The sequence below is a fragment of the Cebus imitator genome, unplaced genomic scaffold, assembly GCF_001604975.1.
Source record: "Cebus imitator isolate Cc_AM_T3 unplaced genomic scaffold, Cebus_imitator-1.0 Scaffold105, whole genome shotgun sequence".
Taxonomy (NCBI): Eukaryota; Metazoa; Chordata; class Mammalia; order Primates; family Cebidae; genus Cebus; species Cebus imitator.
The window spans coordinates 1910303-1920789 of NW_016107420.1; the positions used below are offsets into that span (position 1 = coordinate 1910303).

At 33.2% G+C, this 10487-nt stretch overlaps 1 non-coding gene across 1 annotated transcript; it reads left to right on the forward strand.

Annotated features, from left to right (window-relative positions):
* The first annotated feature begins 332 nt into the window (after window positions 1–332).
* LOC119472573 lies at window positions 333–439 on the forward strand. The gene has a single exon (XR_005201718.1). It is a non-coding gene; the product is annotated as a U6 spliceosomal RNA (small nuclear RNA).
* Window positions 440–10487: the final 10048 nt, after the last annotated feature.

The following is a 10487-nucleotide window of genomic DNA, read 5'->3' on the forward strand; positions in this document are numbered from 1 at the left end:
GTGAAAATATTAAATTATCTTAATATGGATTGTAATGCAAATCTTTGACATATACTCCTTTATTAAAATATTTTTAATGTTTTTTCTAATCGTTACTATTTTTCAAACTATATAGATAGTAAAAACTGTAATAGCTCATTAGCAGATGATTTACTCTCTGCACATAGAGCCCAGTGTGGATTCATTCTTGACACCTGTGATTAAATACCATTGGAACATATTTCCTTAAGGACATCTTGCAGAAAATGGTTTGTGCGAATTGCATACATGTACTGTTTAAGGAGCATGACAGAACAGGATCACAGAATGGAATTTTAAAAATTGATAAATGTGTGCTCGCTTCGGCAGCACATATACTAAAATTGGAATGATACAGAGAAGATTAGCATGGCCCCTGCGCAAGGATGACACACAAATTCGTGAAGCGTTCCATATTTTTGACCTAGAGAAGATAAATGATCTTGTTTCTAGTAAAAAAAAAAAAAAATTGATAAACGTTTACAGTGTATTTGCAAATATTGTTTTATTGAAACCAGTAGTATTTAGCTCTATGTGTTGTCAGTTGTTCTTGGCACTTCATAAATTTTTTGGCATAGTTTAAGCTTTGGGTAGAAAACAATTTATAAAACTATTATATCAAATTGGAGAGAAATTAGCTAACCATTATTTAGTCAGAGCAAAAAGATGTGATGATTTAAAAAAGTTTGGCAGTGCAGTTCTCATTTAAGAACAAAATGATTTGCCTTCAGTGAACTTTTACTATAATCATAGCCTTGTTCCAATGACAATAGTGCCTCATATAGGTAAGCAGCAACTGACAATAATATCTGAAAAACTGAATATGGTGCTAGGAAAGGAAATGTGTAGAACTAAAATACAGTGTACTACATATACACATATTTGGCACAATTTGAAATGGTCAATTGATGATATGTTATTAAAATAAATATGTCTAATTCAAGAGAAAAATATGAATTTAACCCTTCAATTTATTTTTTATTATTTTTCTGGTTAATTAGTAAAACATCATGTAGTACAGCTTAAGAGAGCATTGCATATGTTGGGCCTACCATGCTTCCTAAGCATAAACCTACTTGATCATGGTGGAAAAGCTTTTTGATATGCTGCTGGATTTAGTTTGCCAGCACTTTGTTGAGAATTTTTTCATGGATGGTCAAGGACATTAAATTAAAGTTTTCTTGTTTTGTTTTGTTTCTGCCAGGGTTGAGTATCTGTATGATATTGATCTAATAGAATGAGTCTCTCCTTCTCAATTTTTTTTAATATAGTTTCAACAGCAATGGTACAGTTCTTCTCTGTACATCTGGTAGTATTCAGCTATGAATGCTTCTGGTCCTGGGATTTTTAAACTCTATTTCAGAGCTCATTATTGGACTGTTCGGGGATTTAATTTCTTCCTGGTTCAGGCTTGGGAAGGTGTATATGTCCAGAAATCTATCAATTTCTTGTATATTTTATAGTTTATGTACACAGAGATGTTTATAATATTCTCTGTTGATATTTTGTATTTCTGTGGAGTCAGAATATCCGCCTTGTCATTTCTGATTGTGTTTATTTGGATTGTCCCTTCTTTATTAGTCTAGCTTGTGTTCTATGTAGTTTATTAATACTTTCAAAAAAACCAGCTCATTGATTCATTGATCTTTGAAGAGTTTTTCATGTCTCATTCTCCTTCCATTCATCTCTGATTTTAGTTGTTTATTGTCTTCTGCTAGTTTTTGGATTCATTTGCTTTTGGTTCTCTAGTTCTTTTAGTTGTGATGTTAGGTTGTTAAATTTAGATCTTTATAACTTTCTGATATGTGTATTTAGCACTATAAATTTCCCTTTTAACACTGTCTTATCCATGTCCCAGAGATTCTGGCATATTATATATTTTTTCTTGATTTCAAAGAACTTCTTGATTTTTGCATAAATTTCATTATTTACCCAAAAGTCATTCAAGAGCAGGTTATTTTATTTCCATTTAATTGTACAATTTTGAGTTAATTTCTTAGTCTTGATTTCTAATTTCATAGTGCTGTGGTCCAAGATATTTTGGTATAATTTTAGTTCTTTTACATTTTCTGAGGAGCAATTTACTTCCAATTATGTGATCAATTTTAGAGTAAGTGCCAAGAGTCAATGAGAAACATTTATAATCTGTTGTTTTTGAGTGGAGAATTATTTCATTGTCTATCTGGGCCTCTTGATCCAGTCCTGAGTTTAGGTCCTGAATAACTTCATTAATTTTCTGTCTCAATAATCTAATATTGTTAGTGGGTGTTAAAGTCTCCCACTATTATTGTATGTGATTCTAAGTCTCTTTGAAGGTTTCTAAGTACTTGTTTTATAAATCTAAGTGCTCCTGTGTTGTGTTCACATATATTTGTAATAGATAGATCTTCTTGTTGAATTGAACCCTTTGCCATTATGCAATGCTCTTCTTTGTCTTTTGTTGGTGGTGGTAGTTTAAAGGCTGGTTTGCCTGAAACTTACATTCCAGTTCCCTGCTTTTTTTCTGGTTTTTGTTTACTGGGTATATTTTTCTTCATTCTTTTATTTTGAGCTTATGTGTGTCATTGCATGTGAGATGGGTCTCTTGAAAACAGCACACCAATGAGTCATGGTTATTTATCCAGCTTGCCACTCTGTGCCTTTGATTTGGGGCATTTAGCCCATTTACATTTAAGGTTAGTATTGATAGGTGTTGACTTAATCCTGTCATCATAACCTCAATGGGTTATTCTGCAGACTTTTTTATGTGGTTCTTTTGTAGTGTCACTGGTCTGTGTACTTCAGTGTGTTTTTGCAGTGGCTAGTAATGGTCTTTTCTTTTGATACTTAGTGCTTCATTCAGGAACTGTTGCAAGGCAGGTCTTGTGGTAGGAGATTCCCTCAGCATTTGCTTGCCTGATTAGGACCTTATTTCTCTTTTGCTTATAAAGCTTAGTTTAGCCAGATATGAAATTCTGGGTTGGAATTTCTTTCTTTCTTTCTTTCCTTTCTTTCTTTTCTTTCCTTCTTTCTTTCTTTCTTTCTTTCTTTCTTTCTTTCTTTCTTTCTTTCTTTCTTTCTTTCTTTCTTTCTTTCTTTCTTTCTTTCAATGTTGTATATTGGCCCCCATCTCTTCTGGCATGTAGCATTTCTGCTGAGAAGTTTGCTATTAATCTGATGCACTTTGCTTTGTAGGTTACCTGACCTTTCTCTCTAGCTGCCTTTAACATGTTTTTTTTTTTTTTGACCTTGGATAATACAATGACTGTGTGTGTTTGGGATGGTCTTCTTTTGTAGTATCTTATTGGGGTTCTCTACTTTGCTGTATTTGAATGTTGGCCTCTCTACCTAGATTGGGGAAATTCACATAGATGACATCCTAAAATGTGTTTTGCAGATTGTTTCAACATATGCAAATCAATAAATATGATTCATCACATAAACAGAATTAAAGGCAAAATCATATGATTACTTCAATAGATGCAAAAAAGGCTTTTGATAAAATTCAACACTGTTTCATGTTAAAAACTCTCAACAAACTAGGTATTGAAGGAACATACCCAAAATAATAAGAGCCATCTATGACAAACACACAGGGAACATCACACTGAATGGCTAAAAGCTGGAAGTATTTACTTTGGAAAGTAGCACAAGACATGAAAGCCCTCTCTCACCAATCCTATTCAGTGTAGTATTAGAAGTTCTGGCCAGGACAAGCAAGAGAAAGAAACAAAGGACACACAAATAGAAAGATAGAAAATTGAATTATCCCTGTTTGCAGACAACATGACTTTATATCTGGAAAATCACGTAGTGTCAGCCCAAAAGCTTCTTAAGCTGATAAACAACTCCAGCAAAGTCTCAGGATACAAAATCTATGTGGAAAAATTACTAGCACTTCTATACACCAGCAAGAGTCAAGCCAAGAGACAAATCAGGAACACAATCCCATTCACGATTGCCACAAAAAATCAATAAAATACCTAGGAATACAGGTGAACAAGGAGGTGAACAATCTCTACAACACACTGCTAAATGAAATCAGAGATGACACAAATGAGTGAAAAAAACATTTCATGCTCATGGGTAGGAAGAATTATAATCATTAAAATAGCTATACTGTCCAAAGTAATTTATAGATTCAATTTTATTGCTACTTAAATACCAATGATATTCTTTGTAGAACTACAATAAACTATTTTAAATTAATATGAAACTAAAAATGAGCCCAAATAGCCAAGGCAGTCCAAAACAAAAGGAACAAATCTGGAAACATCACACTACTCAACTTCAGAGAATATTACAGTGCTACAGTAAACCAAAGCAGTATGGGACTGGTATAACAGTAGACACATAGACTAATGGAATGAAATAGAGAACACAGAAATAAGGCTGCACTTCTATAACCATCTAATTTTCAACAAACTTGACAAAAATAAGCAATGGAGAAAAGATTCTTTATTCAATAAATCAGCTGACATAACAAGCTAGCCATGTGCAGAAGACTGAAACTGAACCTCTTTCATTCACAATATACAAAAATTAACTCAAGATGGATTAAAGACTTAAATGTAAAACCCAAAAATGTAAAAACCCTGGAAGACAACCTAGACAATACCATTCAGCACATAGACATGGGCAAAGGTTTCACGACAAAGACATCAAAAGCAATTGCAACAAAAGCAAAAATTGACAAATGGGATCTTATTAAGCTAAAGAACTTCTGCACAGCAAAATAAATGATCAAAAGAGTGAACAGACAATGTACACAATGGGAGAAAATTTTTGCAAACTATGCATCTGACAAAGGTCTAATATCCAGCATCTATAAGCAACTTACACAAATTTACAAGAGAAAAAAAAAAAAAACGTGGCCAACAATCATGAATAATTGCTCACATCACTGATTATTAGAGAAATGCAAATCAAAACCACAATGAGACATCACACCAGTCAGAATAGCTATTATTAAAAAGTCAAAATATAAATGCTGATGAACTTGCATAGTAAAAGTAATGTGTATACACTGTTGGTGGGAATGTAAATAAGTTCAACCCTTGTGGAAAACTATGGTGATTTTTCAAAGACCTGAAAACAGAATTGCCATTCAACCCAGCAGTTCCATTATTGGGTATATACCCAAAGGAATATAAATAATTTTATCATGAAGACACATGAACACAAATGTTTATTCCAGAACTATTCACAATAGCAAATACAGGGAATCACCCTAAATCCACATCAGTGTTAGACTGGATTAAGAAAATGTGGTACTATACACCAAGGAATACCATGCAGTTAGAAAAAAGAACAAGATCTTTCCTTTGCAGGAACATGGGTGGAGCTGGAAGCCATTATCCTTAGCAAAACAATGAAGGAACAGGCAACCAAATACTGCATGTTCTCACTTATAAATGTGCACTAAATGATGAGAACACATGGACACATAGAGGAGAACAACACACATGAGGGCCTATTGGAAGGCGGAGAGTGGGAGGAGGGAAAGGATAAAGAAAAACAAAGAATAGTTCCCAGAAAAGAATCAGATATGTGAAGAGAAATGTGGTCAGCTTCTCATTTCTTGGCTTACATTTTTTCATTGAACTTGCTGACTGCTTTTGATAGAATTTTGACCCATGACCAGTCAAATTTTATGAAAACATCACAATTCAGCAGCACCTTTTTTTCAAAGAAATCTTAATATTTCCTCGTATCAATATATTCACAATTGTTTTAGGCTCTTGATGTAACTGAGGCATTTAAATATGGCAAACTGCTCCTTGGAAGTTGATTTCTGCAGAATGATCTGTCTCACAATATACATTTGCATCTAATTTCTATTTTAGGGAACCAACGAAAAACTCCATGTTAACACCCTTTTTACTGGAATTCATTTGGAGAGGAGAAGGAAGAAGAAACATAAATAACTTGTGGTCAAATTTTTCTATGGCTAGCATGCCAGATAACATGCTTTCTTTGCTAAATGATATCAGTTTCCCATAAAAATTCTTAGTATTAAATATGTTTAATTTAAAAGTATATTTGATTTCAGAAACATGAAGGTATTTCCATGTATAACTCCATGACCATGTCATCTCCATGATATATTCCTGAATATACACTCAGGAAATAGTTTTTTCCAGGTCTGGCAAAGTTATTCTTTGAAGTGTTTACACAGCACTCAGTAATTTTAGTTCTCTAATCAATGTATGGACATGTTACAGTTTGGGCTATGGGATACAGGTCTGGAAAAGAGAAATGCACAACGATGGAAAGACATGATATCATTTATATAGAGTTTTTTATAAAGGTTTTGTCTTTCTTTGCCCCATCACTTCTTTCTTGTTCTCACCAATACTTATTATGCTTTGTACTGTGAACATCTACCTCCATAATGACTACAGGTAAATAACTGTGCATGCAAGGTGACATTTGTTGTACCTGAGAGTCTTCTTAAATTGTATCTTTTTTTTTTTCTCAGAATTCAGGCAATTTCTCACTGACAGAGAGAGAGAGAGCAGGTAAGTATATGTGTGCATATATATATATGTATACATATATTTGTTATATATTATATATATAGTTGCTCTCTCTTTATTATTTATAGGGATGAATTGGCAAGAAAACTAGTTTTATTAATGTGAGAAAAATCTGTTGTTATTCCAAAATAAATACTTTTGGATTAGTTATCAGTGTTAAATTAATTAAATATTTATAGGTTCTTTTAAAAGACCAGAAAATTAGACACCCTGAGTTCCAATACTAGATAATAAGAGAAAGACTCACGAGCTAGGGTGGGAAAGAAGAAAGGGCAGAAGAAGAAAGAGTAGAGAGGTACTTTTTGTATTAATATTAATAGGAAATATTTACTAGAAATGTGATATGCTAAAAGAGCAGGGAGGCCAGTCTGGACAATATACTTGAATAGGCAACAGAGGATGAGATATATTAAATTTGTAAGGGGATTGGCCTTAGTAGACCTATAGGCAGTTTCTCCATTGTAAGAGGCAGGAAGGCAGAATAGATAGACTCAGATTCTGGAAGACAGATAATTGTGGTTGTAGTTCTCTCTGATTGATTCTATTTTCTTCTTGAAATGGGATAACTGTACTTGCTGAGAGTGAAGAAGGAAAAAGAATGGTTGGGAAATTGTGCAATAGGAAGAGGAGAGAGATTTGACTGCAGAAATACACTGTGATTGCTTAATTTTATAATCATAAAATGAGACGAGTCAGTATGGTTGCTGAACATTTTTGGTAGGACCCTGTGATATAGCTTTCTCATCTCTACGAATCACAATTCACTGATAAAATGCTGCTTTAATATTACTCGTTACCATTTTATTAGTAGTACATCTAAAAAATTAAATTTTTAATCAGCAAAATCAATTGTTGATTAGAGCAATGAATTTATCTTATCAGCAATGACATATGCTCAATAAAAATTGATTTTTTTGATGTAATGATAATAATAAAATGGTGGTAAATATTACTGAACCTTATAAATAGCCACGTCTAATTAATGAGCTAATATGTTATCTGCAACTGTATTTTGTGTATTTTTTGCAACTCAGACTAGTACATTACTCATGAAAAATGATTATTTAGATGTGATTCCATGTGTGACTGAGAGCTGTTTTTGTTTTTCATTCTTTCTTTACTTGCAAATTTCAAAACTATGGGATTTCTACAGATGATTTTCAGATTATCTAATTATCTTAATACTAACTGTGTGGCAGTGCTACAAGGTATACTGGAGGCAGCATGCTTCAATCACACTCAGGACCCCATAAGTAATGCTTTTTGTATATGCAGAATTAAACAGTGATTTTATGGGAGAAGAGTTTAACATTTCTTATGCAGAAAAAGGAAAGATCTTGTAAAACTTTTCTTGAAAACTCTACCAATAGCGTGGTTTTGTTGCATGAATTAGATATTTTGTGGCTAAGCTTATTTATTTTTTCAGTGTGAATTTTTAAAATTGTGCTTATTTCTCTTTCTCTGGTCCTTTCAAGTATGTCAGAATGGATTTCCTTTGAAAAATATTTTCTAATTTGACTTATTCTAATCCATAAAAATGGAATTTGCAAACCTGTCAATTGACTGCTGAAATGGATTCCTTAGTCTGTATGCTATTTTCTTCTATAATTTTATTTTTAAATAACAGCAGTCGTCTTTGTTAATATATAATTTTTTTAATTTTAATTTTTGTTTACTTGCCATTTATTCACATTGCATGGATTGTTAACACTTCCTCAATGGGAACATTCAAAGACTAATCCAAGCTGAGATTATATTGTCTGACAATTCAAGTATTTTAGTTTTAGAAAACAATTTTCTCTTTGAAGTAAAAAGGAAACAGTTATCCCATTTGATTGCTAAGAAGTTTTATACCTATGTTACAATTTTATCTGCATCAAACAGAGAGTCCTTAGTCCTCAACATGATTGTGACTGGCTGAGAACATACAGCGTCCTGGGCTTAGAGCACTGGATTGGGAAAGACCTTGTTATCATCTATTCGTACTACAAGACAAGTCAATTTCTACTTAAAATTCCCACTTCCGAAATGAAAAGACTCATCAAGGTTTCAGGAGTTTGCAAAGCCTTCAAATGTACTGTGCTTGAATTTTTGAATATATAGGGTAATTTAATCACATAACCCAATTTTTAAGGTAAAGATTTATAATTCATTCAAAAAATATATTATGAACTTTAATATATGCTGTATGAACTGTAGTGGGTGGGGTATAATAAAAATAGGCTATTCAAAAGAGAAAGGACATAGAATAACTATGGTAGAAGAAATAATGTCTCAAAACTGAAGAACTATGGGAATTCAGGAGAAAACAGTATAATTTTTATATTTTCCGTGTAGAAGTTTTAGTGGAGTGAGCATTTGAACCTTGCTTTGAAATGTGTAGAGGATTTGGGAAGGGATACATTGTAAGAGCACATGGATAATCATGAGCCGTACATGAGGGGATGAAATCGGAAGTGAGCTTAAAAGGATACTTGGTTGAGAATAATTTCCAGGTAAGGATTATCAAATTACTTATTTAAAATAAGTCATCAAATATATATTTGAAGAAAGAAATGTAAATTAAGCTATGTTGCATGGCGACTCTTTTACATTTGGGTGTATGGTAGATTCACAGAAAGAGCTGGAGGATGGGGAAGATAGTCAAGTGGCATTTCAAAGCCACATGATTACTTCTATTTTAATAGAAATTATTAGAATGAAGAAAAAGGAATAGGGTTGAATAATACTGGGGATGCAGACCACCTCTAGCCCTGAGGAAAATAAATTATTTTTAAAACAATCCAGGATGACTGGGATGATATTAATACCGTTTTAAAAATTAAACAAATGAGTAGGAAGAACAGATTTTATTTTATTTTATTTTATTTTATTTTATTTTATTTTGTTTTGTTTTATTTACTTGAGTGGGAGTCTTGCTCTGTCACCCAGCCTGGAGTGTAGTGGAGCAATCTTGGCTCACTGCATACTCCACTTCCTGGATCACATGATTCTCCTGCCTCACCCTCCCAAGTAGCTGGGATTACAGGCACCCACCACCACACCTGGCTANTTTTTTTTTTTTTTTTTCATTTTGACCCTGGATAATACAATGTTGGTGTGTCTTTGGGACTACCTTCTTGTGAAGTATCTTATTGGGGTTCTCTACTTTGCTGTATTTGAATGTTGGCCTCTCTACCTAGATTGGGGAAATTCACATAGATGACATCCTAAAATGTGTTTTGCAGATTGTTTCAACATATGCAAATCAATAAATATGATTCATCACATAAACAGAATTAAAGGCAAAATCATATGATTACTTCAATAGATGCAAAAAAGGCTTTTGATAAAATTCAACACTGTTTCATGTTAAAAACTCTCAACAAACTAGGTATTGAAGGAACATACCCAAAATAATAAGAGCCATCTATGACAAACACACAGGGAACATCACACTGAATGGCTAAAAGCTGGAAGTATTTACTTTGGAAAGTAGCACAAGACATGAAAGCCCTCTCTCACCAATCCTATTCAGTGTAGTATTAGAAGTTCTGGCCAGGACAAGCAAGAGAAAGAAACAAAGGACACACAAATAGAAAGATAGAAAATTGAATTATCCCTGTTTGCAGACAACATGACTTTATATCTGGAAAATCACGTAGTGTCAGCCCAAAAGCTTCTTAAGCTGATAAACAACTCCAGCAAAGTCTCAGGATACAAAATCTATGTGGAAAAATTACTAGCACTTCTATACACCAGCAAGAGTCAAGCCAAGAGACAAATCAGGAACACAATCCCATTCACGATTGCCACAAAAAATCAATAAAATACCTAGGAATACAGGTGAACAAGGAGGTGAACAATCTCTACAACACACTGCTAAATGAAATCAGAGATGACACAAATGAGTGAAAAAAACATTTCATGCTCATGGGTAGGAAGAATTATAATCATTAAAATAGCTATACT